Source organism: Mytilus edulis, chromosome 4, assembly GCF_963676685.1.
Source record: "Mytilus edulis chromosome 4, xbMytEdul2.2, whole genome shotgun sequence".
NCBI lineage: Eukaryota > Metazoa > Mollusca > Bivalvia > Mytilida > Mytilidae > Mytilus > Mytilus edulis.
The window spans coordinates 5,882,565-5,901,521 of NC_092347.1; the positions used below are offsets into that span (position 1 = coordinate 5,882,565).

Below are 18,957 nucleotides of genomic sequence, written 5' to 3' on the forward strand. Positions count from 1 at the left end.
AGATGTGTGTGAGAGGGTGAAAATAACCCTTCTGATGTACTGATATTTTTAGCACCCCGAGTGAGAATCGAACTCGGGACCTTCAGCACTGTAGCCATCGGTCTAAACCACTAGACCACGAACTCACACAAAAAAGACACGACGACACAACCATGTACTCCGGGGACTTACTGAAGTGATAGAAAAGAGGAAAGATGCAAAATACACTAGAAACAAACCTATCAAGATCCAGTTTGTGAAGTTGGGGGAACAATTTTAACAATAATATATGAATACTATTTCGAAAGACTGATACTTATGGATCACAGTTAATGCGGAAGATTTATAACACGTAAGACATCAAAAGACATGTTTTTGAAAAACGATATCAAAATGAAAATGTACAAGACAACTCAAATTTCACAGATAAATATTAATTTAATCAAAATTAAAAGAGGTACACATAATAAATCAGCAAAAAAAGCAGTACTATACATGTACCGTAGTTAAAACAAGGGGGTAAAAAGCAGATGTTTGGTTTAAATTTAAGTCTAAGCATTAAAACCATGATAACCATAACCATTGAAACAGTTTTAGTTTTATAAAAAAAGATATAATAAATCTATCTCAGCATCTGTATAAAAAAGTGTTCACCATGCAGTTGCGAAAATATTAGACCTTAGGCACCGATTATTTTAGTAACGGCAAAATATACATTTTTAAACGAGGACAATGTCTTTCATGATTCTTCTATATACGCATCGTACATATCCCCATTTATATTAAGGACAAAACAAGCAATGATTAATTATTTTTCAAGGAAAAAAAATATCGTTATAAAATATTATTATTTTTTCTTCTCCCGGGCGCTAATTTTCTTCTCCGGGCACTAATTTTCCTTCTCCGGGCGCTTTTTCTTTTTCCTGGGCGCTTTTTCTTTTCCCGGGCACTCCCGGGCGCTTTTTAGTAGGACCAGGGGAACTATGTCAGAAAAGTAAACAGAACACATCAGGAATGTTAAATCAGGCGAGAGATTGACAGTTACAAGTTGCAATTTCCTGATATAGTACCAAAAATCACAAAAATACTGAACTTGGATGAAAATCAATTCGGAAAGTCCATAATCACATGGCAAAATAAAATAACAAAATACATCAAAAACGAATGGACAAGAACTGTCATATTCCTGACTTGGTTCAGGCAACTAAACTAAGACCAGACATGGTTCTCTGGTCATCCGGCAGTAGAAAAGTAGCAATTATAGACTGCTGACAGTTCCCTGGGAGGAGAGATGTGGTGAAGCCAATGAAAGAAAGGGAACAAAGTATGATAGACTGTTGGCAGAAATAGAGGATGACAGACATGGAACTTTACTAATGAGTTTGGCTGCAGAGGCTTCCCTGCAAAGTCAGTGTTGAGGTTGTTTTCTGCAGTAGGAGTGACTGATTGGCATAGAAGAGCAGCAATTCCAGAACTTGGGCCAACTTGGCCAGCAGAGAAAGCGTCTTTCTGGATATGGACGAAGAGAGACGGAACCCTACCACCATTGAGTAGTGATTGGTCACCACTATCACTGTAGACCCGCCCCCATCCCGAGAAAGTACTGAGCTAGGGGTCGAAACTCATGATGACGGATGGCCACGGCTGAGGACATTGATGGTGCTTGCAGTAATTCTTCCAGTACTGTATGAAAGTAACTTCGGAATTTTGTTATCTTCCAAAAACATGTTACATCATGTTAATTCGGTAAAATATTCTAGATGAATAATATTTTAAATATGATATTACTAAAGTTAATATATAGTTTATATACGGATGAAAAGAAAGTCATTTTTTTGTAATAATTCGTATTCTAAACAGAAATTACTTGTTGTTGTACTTCCAAAAACAGAAAATACGTCAATTATAGACTATAACAGTTTAAAATGGTGTGACATTTTCATTGGAGATTTGAAAGACTGTTATCTCAGGTAAAAGAGATTGATCAGGGAAATTTCTAAATTTATGGTTTTCCAGAGGAACTGTATGGTATTTTGGGAAAAGCGCATACAGAAATATATCAAAGCAGCCTTTTTCTATTGTAGGCAGTACAATTAAACAGCTTTATAAGGACTTTGCAAACATTATAAATATTGTTTTGTTACTAATCTTTCTGTCAACTCAACTAGTTCCAGATTACAATAAAATTTTTGTAATATTAAAGCATTTAAAAATATATGTTGAGAAAGGATCTCCTCATATTGATCTTATAGCACACTACATGTAAGTCAAGAAATAAACATCAAAGCTGAACCCAATAAAATCCAACAAGTAACCAAAAAAGTGAGATGAATGAAACTCAAAATATTGAGAAGGAACCAAAACTAAATGAAGTCTTTTGAATTAAGGTCTTCTTCACAATGAAGACCTCAATTCAAAACAAGTTGTTGAAATTGAAATTTCTACATACCTGTAGAAAGGAGTTTATAAATGAATAAATGTTATAAATAAAGAACATGCTTTTGATGTTCCTTTCAATTGGGATGACAGTTATGACCTTTAGACTCTCTAGACTTACACTGCCATAGGTTTTTAAAAAACTAATACTTCCTTAGAATATCTTACTGCAATGGACTGTAGTTGTTACTCTATATATATATATAATGATATGAATGTTGAGGAATGTGAGCAATTTTTCTTCTAATTGAATCATCAAATACAAATAAATTAACATAATTTATCACAAATAAATTAACATAATTTATTGAGCAAAATAAATTAATATAATATATACATGAAAATCTCATTTGAATTAATAGCATACAAACAAAAATCACTTCAAAAACAAAACAGGCCTGAATCTAAAAAGAGAACACTTTCAACACACTTCTAAATAAGCTCATAAGAGACCTTTCTGATCAAATTGAGTTTCACTAAACATATGGTTTCAGCAACAAGTTGAGTGAACAAACAAAAATTTGAGTTGTTCTGTGGTGTTTGCAATATTGACCTTATATATATATGTATAATCATCACAGGCCAAATAAAATAGATTGTGATAAAAAACCAAGTAGGAATGATAGTTGAAAATTTGAAATGCTTCAAAAATCCTGTTAATCTTTATGAACTTTCATATGTTTTTTTTTATCTTCGTTTGCCGGAAATCTTCTGTCACAGAGTTCACACTTGAAGGGTTTCTCACCCGTGTGAACCCTCATATGTATGGTCAGATGAGAACTTTTTCCACACACTTTATTACACACCGGACATCTATATTCTTTTATCGTTTTATACTTCCTTGTTGCCTCGCCAGTATGTACCTTAGTATGTTCCTTCAGAATATCCTTACGTTTAAATCCACGTCCACATACGTCACATATATGAGGTTTTTCATCACTATGTGTATATCGATGTTTTCCAAGAGAGCTGTGGTGATTGAAAGTTTTACCACACTTATCACACATGTATGGTTTATCACCAGTATGTATATTAAGGTGTTCTTTAAGAGTTGCTAACTCACTGAATGTTTTATCACATGATTCACACTCATATTTCCTTACACCAGTATGGGTTGCATAGTGATTTTTCAATCCTTGAAATTGTTTAAAGTGTATGCTACATATGTCACATGAGAAATCCTTTGTGTGTTTTTTCATATGAAATTTAATATCATCTTTTGGAATTTTTTTTTTACAAAAAGAACAATCTTGCATTTCTTTCTTGGCTAGTGAATCAACTTCAACAACTTGTTTTAAATTAAGGTCTCCATTTAATTTTGGTTCCTTTTCGATATTTTGAGAATCGTGTATCTCACATTTGTTGTTACTTGTTGGATTTTCTTCAGGTTCAGCTTTGATGTACATGTTTATTTCTTCACTCAGTGTGCTATAAGACCAATACATGTATGAAGAGTTCTTGTCAACAGCATCCTTTTGTAATATGGGGACTCCCTCCATTTCAAATCTGAAAAAGGGAAGTAACCAATAAAGCATTTAAATATCATGGTTACATGTAAGTTATGTCCAGGCCCTTTAAACACCAAAAAAAAATTAAACAATGTTTTTCACGATTTATTTGATTTTTTTAGAATAATGTGATTGGTAAGGGGATAACTAGATTAAGATTTTAGACAGTTGTTGTTTTAGTGTTTATCTCTGATTCACCTTTAATTTCCTGATATTAACAAAGATTACCTCCCTTGAGCATATTGTCCTTTAGGTTACAAATCATCCTTTCTCTACCACCCTCTATTCACTCAACTATTATTTCCATTTATTGGTTACATCAGATGTATACAAATAGTAAACAAACAATTCAAATTTATTCACAATTATATATAATACCATATGCTTTTTTTTAATTTGACCACATTTCATAAACAACACAAAATGGGCAGTTATTCATGGGCGTCAAGTTGGTTACCTATTCCCTATTCCCTATTCGTTACCTATTCCCTATTCCCTATTCGTTGCCTATTCGTTACCTATTCCCTATTCCCTATTCGTTGCCTATTCGTTACCTATTCCCTATTCCCTATTCGTTACCTATTCGTTACCTATTCCCTATTCCCTATTCGTTACCTATTCCCTATTCCCTATTCGTTGCCTATTCGTTACCTATTCCCTATTCCCTATTCGTTACCTATTCCCTATTCCCTATTCGTTACCTATTCGTTACTTATTTGATTTTTAATATCCTTCCCCCTTTTTAATTATGGCATGGAATAGTTTAATATGGCTGCCGTTACCATGGAAACGGCACAATTGTGAAAAAAATGAGTTTTTGGTTTTTGGTGAACTGTTTGGATATGCTTCAACTCAGAATCATCATATTTTAAAACAATGTAGGTGCCTACTATATACAGGTGTTGGATGATTTTGGCGATCATTGGAACTACTATGTTGCCATGGAAACTACACCAAAATTTTCAAAATTCTAAAAATGCTTAAAACTTCATGAAACTTCACAGTAATGATGAGCAACATTGGAGTTGGAATTTCCAAAATAGGTCTTGTTACCATGGAAACAATGCAAAAAGGTCAAAAATTTCAAAAATAAGAATTTTCCGCAAACTGGATGAAACTTTACAGGAATGGTAACTGGCATAGGCAGAGTTGGATTTTGAAGTTAGAATTTTCAAAATGGCCGCCGTAACCATGGAAACAGCAAAAATATCAAAAATTCAAAATGTTCAAACTTAATGAAACTTTGCAAAAATGTTACTAGACATCTGTAGATGCTCTCTTTGACTTTGGAATTGTCAAAATGGCTGCCGCTCACGTGGTAATAGGGGGAAGGGGTGCCTTCCGTTATTGCTAGCAATTACAAATCTAGTTGTTAATAGTCTTACATATGGTAATAGTTCTGAATTGGTTGAGGTAAAATGATCTTTTTATGACCTATTTATATGTGTTTGTGCTCAACCGATCCTTTTACTTCATGTTCGATACGCATTTGTTCCTTACTTGTTTTTTTATACGTTCTACCTTTTAACTGCTTTATGTCCGTATGTTTGAAGATGGATCTTGGTTCTAAGGGATGAAATCACCGTGTTAGCGCTTGCAAAAAATAGAAGATGTGGTATGATTGCCAATGAGACAACACTCCACAATAGACAAACATGACACAGAAATTATCAACTATAGGTCACTGTACGGCCTTCCACAATGAGCATAGCCCAAACCGTGTAGTCACCTATAAAAGGCCCAGACATGACAACCTCACACAATTCAAACAACAAAACTGACGGCCGTATTTCATATACCAAAAAATAAACGGATATATGTAACACAAAAACAAACGATAACTACTTAATTTCAGGCTCTTGTCTAGGGACAGGTACATACTAACATAATGTGGTGGGGTTAAACATGTAAGCAGGGTCTACATCGTTTCGGAGCATGCTATTACCTTGTTGAATTCGTTCCATAACTCGCTTATAATTCGCTTGTAATACGTGTATCATACGTTGCACCTTTTAAAACATGATTTTTAATTGTTTTGTTGTCTCTGGTGGTAGATTTGGGTTCTTACAGGTGATATAACTCTATAAGCGCATTTGTACCTGTTCCAGCGCTCGGATAATACCCTGTTACTTTTTCGTTCCTGATTCGCTTTTAATGCGCGGGGTATACGTTGCACATTGAAATAAATCGTTTTTTAATTGTGTTTATGTCTCTGGTGGTAAGAATGTGTTCTTAGAGATGAAATGAACCTATTAGCACGCATGTACCCGTTCCAGCGCTCGGTTAATACCCTGTTACCTATTCGTTACCTATTCGTTACCTATTCACTTATAATACGTTTGTTGTACGTTGCACCTTTTAGAAAAGGATTTTTAATTAAGTTCATATCTCTGGTGGTAATAATGTGTTCTTTTAGATGAAATACCCCTATTAGCGCGTATGTACTCGTTCCAGCGCTCGGATAATACCCTGTTACTGATTCGTTCCCTATTCGCTTTTAATGCGCGGGTTATACGCTGCACCTTGAAATAAATCGTTTTTCAATTGTGCCCATGTCTCTGGTGGTAACAATGTGTTCTTAGAGATGAAATGACTCTATTAGCACGCATGTACCCGTTCCAGCGCACGCTTTATACCCTGTTACCTATTCGTTACCTATTCACTTATAATACGTTTGTTGTACGTTGCACCTTTCAGAAAAAGGATTTTCAATGGTGTCCGTGTCTCTGGTGGTAACAATGTGTTCTTAGAGATGAAATGATCCTATTAGCGCGTATGTACCCGTTCCAGCGCTCGATAAATACCCTGTTACCTATTCGTTACCTATTCACTTATAATACGTTTGTTGTACGTTGCACCTTTTAGAAAAGGATGTTCAATTAAATTCATATCTCTGGTGGTAACAATGTGTTCTTAGAGATGAAATGATCCCATTAGAGCGCATGTACCCGTTCCAGCGCTCGGTAAATAACCTGTTACCTATTTGTTACTTATTCGCTTTTAATGCGCGGGGTATACGGTGCACCTTGAAATAAATCGTTTTTTAATTGTGTTCAGGTCTCTGGTGGTAAGAATGTGTTCTTAGAGATGAAATTACCCTATTAGCGCGCATGTACCCGTTCCAGCGCTCGGTTAATACCCTGTTACCTATTCGTTACCTATTCGTTACCTATTCGTTACCTATTCGCTTATAATACATTTTTTTATACGTTTCACCTGTTAGAAAAGGATTTTCAATTATGTCCATGTCTCAGGTGGTAACAATGTGTTCTTAGAGATGAAATTACCCTATTAGCGCTCATGTACCCGTTCCAGTGCTCGGTAAATAATCTTGTTACCTATTCGTTACCTATTCGTTTTTAATGCGCGGGGTATACGCTGCAACTTAAAATAAATCGTGTTTTAATTGTGTTCATGCCTGGTGGTAACAATGTCTTCTTAGAGATGAAATGACCCCATTAGAGCGCATGTACCCGTTCCAGCGCTCGGTAAATAACCTGTTACCTATTCGTTACTTATTCGCTTTTAATGCGCGGGGTATACGGTGCACCTTGAAATAAATCGTTTTTTAATTGTGTTCAGGTCTGGTGGTAAGAATGTGTTCTTAGAGATGAAATTACTCTATTAGCGCGCATGTACCCGTTCCAGCGCTCGGTTAATACACTGTTACCTATTCGTTACCTATTCGCTTATAATACATTTTTTTATACGTTGCACCTGTTAGAAAAGGATTTTCAATTATGTCCAGGTCTCAGACGGTAACAATGTGTTCTTAGAGATGAAATGACCCCATTAGAGCGCATGTACCCGTTCCAGCGCTCGGTAAATAACCTGTTACCTATTCGTTACCTATTCGCTTTTAATGCGCGGGGTATACGGTGCACCTTGAAATAAATCGTTTTTTAATTGTGTTCAGGTCTCTGGTGGTAAGAATGTGTTTTTAGAGATGAAATGACCCTATTAGCGCGCATGTACCCGTTCCAGCGCTCGGTTAATACCCTGTTACCTATTCGTTACCTATTCGTTACCTATTCGCTTATAATACATTTTTTTATACGTTTCACCTGTTAGAAAAGGATTTTCAATTATGTCCATGTCTCAGGTGGTAACAATGTGTTCTTAGAGATGAAATTACCCTATTAGCGCTCATGTACCCGTTCCAGTGCTCGGTAAATAATCTTGTTACCTATTCGTTACCTATTCGCTTTTAATGCGCGGGGTATACGCTGCAACTTGAAATAAATCGTGTTTTAATTGTGTTCATGTCTGGTGGTAACAATGTGTTCTTAGAGATGAATGACCCCATTAGAGCGCATGTTCCCGTTCCAGCGCTCGGTAAATAACCTGTTACTTATTCGTTACTTATTCGCTTTTAATGCGCGGGGTATACGGTGCACCTTGAAATAAATCGTTTTTTAATTGTGTGCAGGTCTCTGGTGGTAAGAATGTGTTCTTAGAGATGAAATTACCCTATTAGCGCGCATGTACCCGTTCCAGCGCTCGGTTAATACCCTGTTACCTATTCGTTACCTATTCGCTTATAATACATTTTTTTATACGTTTCACCTGTTAGAAAAGGATTTTCAATTATGTCCATGTCTCAGGTGGTAACAATGTGTTCTTAGAGATGAAATGACCCCATTAGAGCGCATGTACCCGTTCCAGCGCTCGGTAAATAAGCTGTTACCTATTCGTTACCTTTTCGCTTTTAATGCGCGGGGTATACGCTGCAACTTGAAATAAATCGTGTTTTAATTGTGTTCATGTCTGGTGGTAACAATGTGTTCTTAGAGATGAAATGACCCCATTAGAGCGCATGTACCCGTTCCAGCGCTCGGTAAATAACCTGTTACCTATTCGTTACTTATTCGCTTTTAATGCGCGGGGTATACGGTGCACCTTGAAATAAATCGTTTTTTAATTGTGTTCAGGTCTCTGGTGGTAAGAATGTGTTCTAAGAGATGAAATTACCCTATTAGCGCGCATGTTCCCGTTCCAGCGCTCGGTTAATACCCTGTTACCTATTCGTTACCTATTCGCTTATAATACATTTTTTTATACGTTGCACCTGTTAGAAAAGGATTTTCAATTATGTCCAGGGCTCAGACGGTAACAATGTGTTCTTAGAGATGAAATGACCCTATTAGCGTGCATGTACCCGTTCCAGCGCTCGATAAATACCCTGTTACCTATTCGTTACCTATTCACTTATAATACGTTTGTTGTACGTTGCACCTTTTAGAAAAGGATTTTTAATTCAGTTCATATCTCTGGTGGTAATAATGTGTTCTTTTAGATGAAATACCCCTATTAGCGCGTATGTACTCGTTGCAGCGCTCAGTTAATACCCTGCTTCTTATTCGTTCCTTATTTGCTTTTAATGCACGAGGTATACGTTGCACCTTGAAATAAATCGTTTTTTAATTGTGTTCATGTCTCTGGTGGTAACAATGTGTTCTTAGAAATGAAATGACCCTATTAGAGCGCATGAACCCGTTCCAGCGGTCGTTTAATACCCTGTTACCTATTCGTTACCTATTCGTTACCTATTCACTTATAATACGTTTGTTGTATGTTGCACCTTTTAGAAAAGGATTTTTAATTGTCTCCATGTCTTTTGTGGTAACAATGTGTTCTTAGAGATGAAATTACCCTATTAGCGTGCATGTACCCGTTCCAGCGCGCGGTAAATACCCTGTTACCTATTCGTTACCTATTCACTTATCATACTTTTGTTGTAGGTTGCACCTTTTAGAAAAGGAGTTTTAAGCAACGAATAGGTAACAGGTTATTTACCGAGCGCTGGAACGGGTACATGCGCTCTAATGGGGTCATTTCATCTCTAAGAACACATTGTTACCACCTGAGACATGGACATAATTGAAAATCCTTTTCTAACAGGTGAAACGTATAAAAAAATGTATTATAAGCGAATAGGTAACGAATAGGTAACAGGGTATTAACCGAGCGCTGGAACGGGTACATGCGCGCTAATAGGGTAATTTCATCTCTAAGAACACATTCTTACCACCAGAGACCTGAACACAATTAAAAAACGATTTATTTCAAGGTGCACCGTATACCCCGCGCATTAAAAGCGAATAAGTAACGAATAGGTAACAGGTTATTTACCGAGCGCTGGAACGGGTACATGCGCTCTAATGGGGTCATTCATCTCTAAGAACACATTGTTACCAACCGACATGAACACAATTAAAACACGATTTATTTCAAGTTGCAGCGTATACCCCGCGCATTAAAAGCGAATAGGTAACGAATAGGTAACAAGATTATTTACCGAGCACTGGAACGGGAACATGAGCGCTAATATGGTAATTTCATCTCTAAGAACACATTGTTACCACCTGAGACATGGACATAATTGAAAATCCTTTTCTAACAGGTTCAACGTATAAAAAAATGTATTATAAGCGAATAGGTAACGAATAGGTAACAGGGTATTAACCGAGCGCTGGAACGGGTACATGCGCGCTAATAGGGTAATTTCATCTCTAAGAACACATTCTTACCACCAGAGACCTGAACACAATTAAAAAACGATTTATTTCAAGGTGCACCGTATACCCCGCGCATTAAAAGCGAATAGGTAACGAATAGGTAACAGGTTATTTACCGAGCGCTGGAACGGGTACATGCGCTCTAATGGGGTCATTTCATCTCTAAGAACACATTGTTACCGTCTGAGACCTGGACATAATTAAAAATCCTTTTCTAACCGGTGCAACGTATAAAAAAATGTATTATAAGCGAATAGGTAACGAATAGGTAACAAATAGGTAACAGGGTATTAACCGAGCGCTGGAACGGGTACATGCGCGCTAATAGGGTAATTTCATCTCTAAGAACACATTCTTACCACCAGAGACCTGAACACAATTAAAAAACGATTTATTTCAAGGTGCACCGTATACCCCGCGCATTAAAAGCGAATAAGTAACGAATAGGTAACAGGTTATTTACCGAGCGCTGGAACGGGTACATGCGCTCTAATGGGGTCATTCATCTCTAAGAACACATTGTAACCACCAGACATGAACACAATTAAAACACGATTTATTTCAAGTTGCAGCGTATACCCCGCGCATTAAAAGCGAATAGGTAACGAATAGGTAACAAGATTATTTACCGAGCACTGGAACGGGAACATGAGCGCTAATATGGTAATTTCATCTCTAAGAACACATTGTTACCACCTGAGACATGGACATAATTGAAAATCCTTTTCTAACAGGTTCAACGTATAAAAAAATGTATTATAAGCGAATAGGTAACGAATAGGTAACAGGGTATTAACCGAGCGCTGGAACGGGTACATGCGCGCTAATAGGGTAATTTCATCTCTAAGAACACATTCTTACCACCAGAGACCTGAACACAATTAAAAAACGATTTATTTCAAGGTGCACCGTATACCCCGCGCATTAAAAGCGAATAGGTAACGAATAGGTAACAGGTTATTTACCGAGCGCTGGAACGGGTACATGCGCTCTAATGGGGTCATTTCATCTCTAAGAAAACATTGTTACCGTCTGAGACCTGGACATAATTAAAAATCCTTTTCTAACCGGTGCAACGTATAAAAAAATGTATTATAAGCGAATAGGTAACGAATAGGTAACGAATAGGTAACAGGGTATTAACCGAGCGCTGGAACGGGTACATGCGCGCTAATAGGGTAATTTCATCTCTAAGAACACATGCTTACCACCAGAGACCTGAACACAATTAAAAAACGATTTATTTCAAGGTGCACCGTATACCCCGCGCATTAAAAGCGAATAAGTAACGAATAGGTAACAGGTTATTTACCGAGCGCTGGAACGGGTACATGTGTCTAATGGGGTCATTCATCTCTAAGAACACATTGTTACCACCAGACATGAACACAATTAAAACACGATTTATTTCAAGTTGCAGCGTATACCCCGCGCATTAAAAGCGAATAGGTAACGAATAGGTAACAAGATTATTTACCGAGCACTGGAACGGGTACATGAGCGCTAATAGGGTAATTTCATCTCTAAGAACACATTGTTACCGCCTGAGACATGGACATAATTGAAAATCCTTTTCTAACAGGTGAAACGTATAAAAAAATGTATTATAAGCGAATAGGTAACGAATAGGTAACGAATAGGTAACAGGGTATTAACTGAGCGCTGGAACGGGTACATGCGCGCTAATAGGGTCATTTCATCTCTAAGAACACATTCTTACCACCAGAGACCTGAACACAATTAAAAAACTATTTATTTAAAGGTGCACCGTATACCCTGCGCATTAAAAGCGAATAGGTATCGAATAGGTAACAGGTTATTTACCGAGCGCTGGAACGGGTACATGCGCTCTAATGGGGTCATTTCATCTCTAAGAACACATTGTTACCGTCTGAGACCTGGACATAATTAAAAATCCTCTTTAACAGGTGCAACGTATAAAAAAATGTATTATAAGCGAATAGGTAACGAATAGGTAACGAATAGGTAACAGGGTATTAACCGAGCGCTGGAACGGGTACATGCGCGCTAATAGGGTAATTTCATCTCTAAGAACACATTCTTACCACCAGAGACCTGAACACTATTAAAAAACGATTTATTTCAAGGTGCACCGTATACCCCGCGCATTAAAAGCGAATAAGTAACGAATAGGTAACAGGTTATTTACCGAGCGCTGGAACGGGTACATGCGCTCTAATGGGGTCATTTCATCTCTAAGAACACATTGTTACCACCAGAGATATGAATTTAATTGAAAATCCTTTTCTAAAAGGTGCAACGTACAACAAACGTATTATAAGTGAATAGGTAACGAATAGGTAACAGGGTATTTATGGAGCGCTGGAACGGGTACATACGCGCTAATAGGATCATTTCATCTCTAAGAACACATTGTTACCACCAGAGACACGGACACCATTGAAAATCCTTTTTCTGAAAGGTACAACGTACAACAAACGTATTATAAGTGAATAGGTAACGAATAGGTAACAGGGTATAAAGCGAGCGCTGGAACTGGTACATGCGTGCTAATAGAGTCATTTCATCTCTAAGAACACATTGTTACCACCAGAGACATGGGCACAATTGAAAAACGATTTATTTCAAGGTGCAGCGTATAACCCGCGCATTAAAAGCGAATAGGGAACGAATCAGTAACAGGGTATTATCCGAGCGCTGGAACGAGTACATACGCGCTAATAGGGGTATTTCATCTAAAAGAACACATTATTACCACCAGAGATATGAACTTAATTAAAAATCCTTTTCTAAAAGGTGCAACGTACAACAAACGTATGATAAGTGAATAGGTAACGAATAGGTAACGAATAGGTAACAGGGTATTAACCGAGCGCTGGAACGGGTACATGCGTGCTAATAGAGTCATTTCATCTCTAAGAACACATTCTTACCACCAGAGACATAAACACAATTAAAAAACGATTTATTTCAATGTGCAACGTATACCCCGCGCATTAAAAGCGAATCAGGAACGAAAAAGTAACAGGGTATTATCCGAGCGCTGGAACAGGTACAAATGCGCTTATAGAGTTATATCACCTGTAAGAACCCAAATCTACCACCAGAGACAACAAAACAATTAAAAATCATGTTTTAAAAGGTGCAACGTATGATACACGTATTACAAGCGAATTATAAGCGAGTTATGGAACGAATTCAACAAGGTAATAGCATGCTCCGAAACGATGTAGACCCTGCTTACATGTTTAACCCCACCACATTATGTTAGTATGTGCCTGTCCCTAGACAAGAGCCTGAAATTAAGTAGTTATCGTTTGTTTTTGTGTTACATATATCCGTTTATTTTTTGGTATATGAAATACGGCCGTCAGTTTTGTTGTTTGAATTGTGTGAGGTTGTCATGTCTAGGCCTTTTATAGGTGACTACACGGTTTGGGCTATGCTCATTGTGGAAGGCCGTACAGTGAACTATAGTTGATAATTTCTGTGTCATGTTGGTCTATTGTGGAGTGTTGTCTCATTGGCAATCATACCACATCTTCTATTTTTTGCAAGCGCTAACACGGTGATTTCATCCCTTAGAACTAAGATCCATCTTCAAACATACGGACATAAAGCAGTTAAAAGGTAGAACGTATAAAAAAACAAGTAAGGAACAAATGCGTATCGAACATGAAGTAAAAGGATCGGTTGAGCACAAACACATATAAATAGGTCATAAAAAGATCATTTTACCTCAACCAATTCAGAACTATTACCATATGTAAGACTATTAACAACTAGATTTGTAATTGCTAGCAATAACGGAAGGCACCCCTTCCCCCTATTACCAGGTGAGCGGCAGCCATTTTGACAATTCCAAAGTCAAAGAGAGCATCTACAGATGTCTAGTAACATTTTTGCAAAGTTTCATTAAGTTTGAACATTTTGAATTTTTGATATTTTTGCTGTTTCCATGGTTACGGCGGCCATTTTGAAAATTCTAACTTCAAAATCCAACTCTGCCTATGCCAGTTACCATTCCTGTAAAGTTTCATCCAGTTTGCGGAAAATTCTTATTTTTGAAATTTTTGACCTTTTTGCATTGTTTCCATGGTAACAAGACCTATTTTGGAAATTCCAACTCCAATGTTGCTCATCATTACTGTGAAGTTTCATGAAGTTTTAAGCATTTTTAGAATTTTGAAAATTTTGGTGTAGTTTCCATGGCAACATAGTAGTTCCAATGATCGCCAAAATCATCCAACACCTGTATATAGTGGGCACCTACATTGTTTTAAAATATGATGATTCTGAGTTGAAGCATATCCAAACAGTTCACCAAAAACCAAAAACTCATTTTTTTCACAATTGTGCCGTTTCCATGGTAACGGCAGCCATATTAAACTATTCCATGCCATAATTAAAAAGGGGGGAGGATATTAAAAATCAAATAAGTAACGAATAGGTAACGAATAGGGAATAGGGAATAGGTAACGAATAGGTAACGAATAGGGAATAGGGAATAGGTAACGAATAGGCAACGAATAGGGAATAGGGAATAGGTAACGAATAGGGAATAGGGAATAGGTAACGAATAGGTAACGAATAGGGAATAGGGAATAGGTAACGAATAGGCAACGAATAGGGAATAGGGAATAGGTAACGAATAGGCAACGAATAGGGAATAGGGAATAGGTAACGAATAGGGAATAGGGAATAGGTAACCAACTTGACGTCCATCAGTTATTCCTTAGAATACATTTGTATATTACTACAGAATACTTACTGCAGTTATTCCATAGAACATATTACTACAGAATACTTACTGCAGTTATTCCTTAGAACATATTACTACAGAATACTTACTGCAGTTATTCCTTAGAACATATTACTACAGAATACTTACTGCAGTTATTCCTTAGAACATATTACTACAGAATACTTACTGCAGTTATTCCTTAGAACATATTACTACAGAATACTTACTGCAGTTATTCCTTAGAACATATTACTACAGAATACTTACTGCAGTTATTCCTTAGAACATATCACTACAGAATACTTACTGCAGTTACTCCTTAGAACATATTACTACAGAATACTTACTGCAGTTATTCCTTAGAACATATTACTACAGAACACTTACTGCAGTTATTCCTTAGAACATATCACTACAGAATACTTACTGCAGTTATTCCTTAGAACATATCACTACATAATACTTACTGCAGTTATTCCTTAGAACATATCACTACAGAATACTTACTGCAGTTATTCCTTAGAACATATCACTACAGAATACTTACTGCAGTTATTCCTTAGAATATATTACTACAGAATGCTTACTGCAGTTATTCCTTAGAACATATTACTACAGAATACTTACTGCAGTTATTCCTTAGAACATATCACTACAGAATACTTACTGCAGTTATTCCTTAGAACATATTACTACAGAATACTTACTGTATGTTTTAATATAATTCAGCTAACAATGATTTTTCTTTTTATGCAGGGTTCAGTTTACACTAGTCTCATTGTTTTTTCTGTATTTTCAAACAGCACTGTTGGAATTAGCAATGTTACCCTAAAATTATAAAACATCTGTTTAAAAAATAAGCTACTTAAAACACACCTTGAATAAAATTTAGAATAATTTCACCATGATGCTATAAAGGTTTAGTAAGGACACTAATTTCTTTGTATATTTTAAATCATTCATTATTCTGGGAACCAATTTTATTCGATAAGGAAAAAATGTATTTTTTTCTTGATTTTGATTTAAAACCAAATTCTTCACATGATCTTGAAGAAAACCTTTATTCTGTTGATAACTAAATATATAGATATCTCATAAATTATATAAGTTATGGCATCAACTATATGAGATACAAATGTATCTCATAAACTATATACATGTAAGATATTTTATAAACTTTATGAGATACATGTATCTTGAAGTTAGAATAAATAGTAAAATGGCTTGACATAGACAGGCATACATGTAGGCATACATTGGTAGCCTACTGCTGTTGTCTGCCTTTTGGTCTGGTTTTTTTTGTCTCTTTGACACCAGAGACATATAATACAATTATATGTCTCTGTTGACACATAATCACATTCCCCATTTCCATTCTCAATGTATAATGACTCTTAATTTACTGTAATGTGAAGAACAACTTTAATCAACCATACTACAATATGTATGTGATAATTATAGACCCTAAATCTTAAAAAAATGTCTTTCCCATGCATTCTATTAATACAGTCATTGAACGTGACCTGGGTCTTTTCCAAAATCAGAATATTATAACGACAGAGTTGTCTTTCTTTGTCCAAATCTAGCTGACATCTATTTATTATATTTTCTTTGTAACACAACTTTATGATTAAGTTAAAAATCTTTTAAAATCAACCAATACAATATCGTTGTCTATTTTTTATGTTTAGTTTTTATTTTATGTTGAATCTGGCATTCTCACCATCTTTTATAACAGTTATAATAACTTCTGTATTTGTTCTTATCTGTAAAACATCAACTACAATACTCAAAATTTAAACACCATATTTCAGAACAGTATACCTTCACAGACTAAAATCGTTATAAAAAGGGGCAGCGAAACTGTACATAGGCATAATTAGTGGCTTTCCATTCGATGGTAAAAAAATTTGCAGCGTCCTTCATTTTGACCAGGGAAATATAATATTAGTACGTGAACGGAATAGCTGGATGTTCCGCTTTTACAAATCAATCCATATGATATTGTGGATCAGGATGGGGTTTATGCCCGCGTCACACTGTCCCGATTTTTATATACGATGGACACCCGAATGCGAAAATTGTAAGTTCGTACGAAGTTGGTCCCGATCTCGTTAAAATACCAAAAAGTGACCGAAGCAAGTACGATGAATAACGAAGTCTATATGATGGTGCCGAAATTATATACGATAGCAAAAGATGGACATAAGAAGGTTAACCGAAGACGGGTATGTAAGCATCATATCTCAGCCGAAGCCTACACGATGGATCACGAAGGCTACACGATTGATTACGAAGGCTACACGATGGATTACGATGATGGTGCGATGGCTATACGATGTATCTGTTTGTCTAATTCTTATAAAACTTAGTTTATTATCCCCTCGCCTACTACACGTAAGTTGCGTGTAGATAAAATTGTTATGGACACTCTAGAACCAAAATGCTCAAAACTTGGTATGGTGTTACTCGTTAAGAATATCTTAAGCGCTATTGACTTTAAAGTTCAAAGGTCAAGGTCACAGTGGCAGTTGTAATACAAGGCAATATCACCCTTGTGGGCACTCTAAAACCAATATGCTTTAAAAGGTTTTAACCACATTGGTATATTGTTCCTCCTTGTTAAATGATCTGACATTTTTTTACGTTCAAGGCCAAAGGTCAAGGTCTTGCAGATGAACTTGTTTTTTCTCCTTGAAATAGCACAATACACAGGAAATTGGTTGCTCATTTTTTTTACCTCCTGGTTCTTAAGACAATATTAAAGGTATTTCCAGTTACTGAATGTTTTGGTTGATTTCTAAAAAAATATAGTTTATGTATCAAATATGCATATTCAATTTACAATTTTCTGCATGTGTCATATACAAATATAGTGTCCATATTTGTCCCCAATATGTTACATACGAGGCGATGCCACGCTCGTCATTGCCTTGTTTGAACTGTAAAATGTGTGCACTAGTCTGAATAATCACCCATAATTATGCCGATGTTTACTGATCTATCTTAAAGGTAAGGTAATGGGTTCGTTGATCCATTTTATTAAAAAAGAGCTCTTTCCAGGAGAATATCATAATAATATAGACAAAAGGAAGGATGTGTGGAACAAATGCGGTAAAATATGACATATAGAAAACAAAATGGTTATGAAGTAAACATTCGTGTGACAACAACTTAGACGATACATAAAAATCAGAATGAAGAAAAAGTTGGTTTGCCTATATACGTGTACCTGCAGTGTTGGTGTACGAGGCGCGTTTATGATTTTCATTGTGTTACTTGATATGAAAAATTGACAAAAATAATATTTTACTTGTAAAAGTAAATCATGAGCCTGTAATAGCTGCTCTTCTTGTTCCATTTGAATTAATAGAAACAACGCTGTCGCCTTTTTTGTCCTCATAGAATCATATGATATGAGCTCCATGTTTTGTGAACGTCTTTCTTAACTGTCGTATTAAACTGGCCAGTGCATATCGCGCATGGCACTTTAAATGTATTTTAGCGCGAAAATTAACTTACTGTATCTGGATTTATTGCCGTCGTAGTTCTATCTTGTCGCCTTCGTACTTTTATTCGATGGCAACACGACGGGATTACAAGGTCTTTACGAAGTCGTGTTACCATCGTAAGACCTTCGGGTAGCTTCGTGATTCATTCGTGTAGACATCGTAATGTCAAACCTGCCCGATGGAAACGATGGAAACACGAATGCAATACGATGTTCAAAGATGCATTCCAGGTGACATTACGATGGTGAGGATGGTGATACGAACTCAATACGAACCCT

General features: G+C 36.3%; 1 long non-coding RNA gene across 1 annotated transcript; it reads right to left on the reverse strand.

Moving 5' to 3' along the window:
- Window positions 1-2,694: 2,694 nt before the first annotated feature.
- LOC139518802 (uncharacterized) lies at window positions 2,695-17,123 on the reverse strand. Its single transcript, XR_011663459.1, has 3 exons — window positions 16,992-17,123; window positions 15,875-15,995; window positions 2,695-3,921 (listed from the first exon to the last, which is right to left on the reverse strand). It is a non-coding gene; the product is annotated as an uncharacterized lncRNA (long non-coding RNA).
- Between the last annotated feature and the right edge of the window lie 1,834 nt (window positions 17,124-18,957).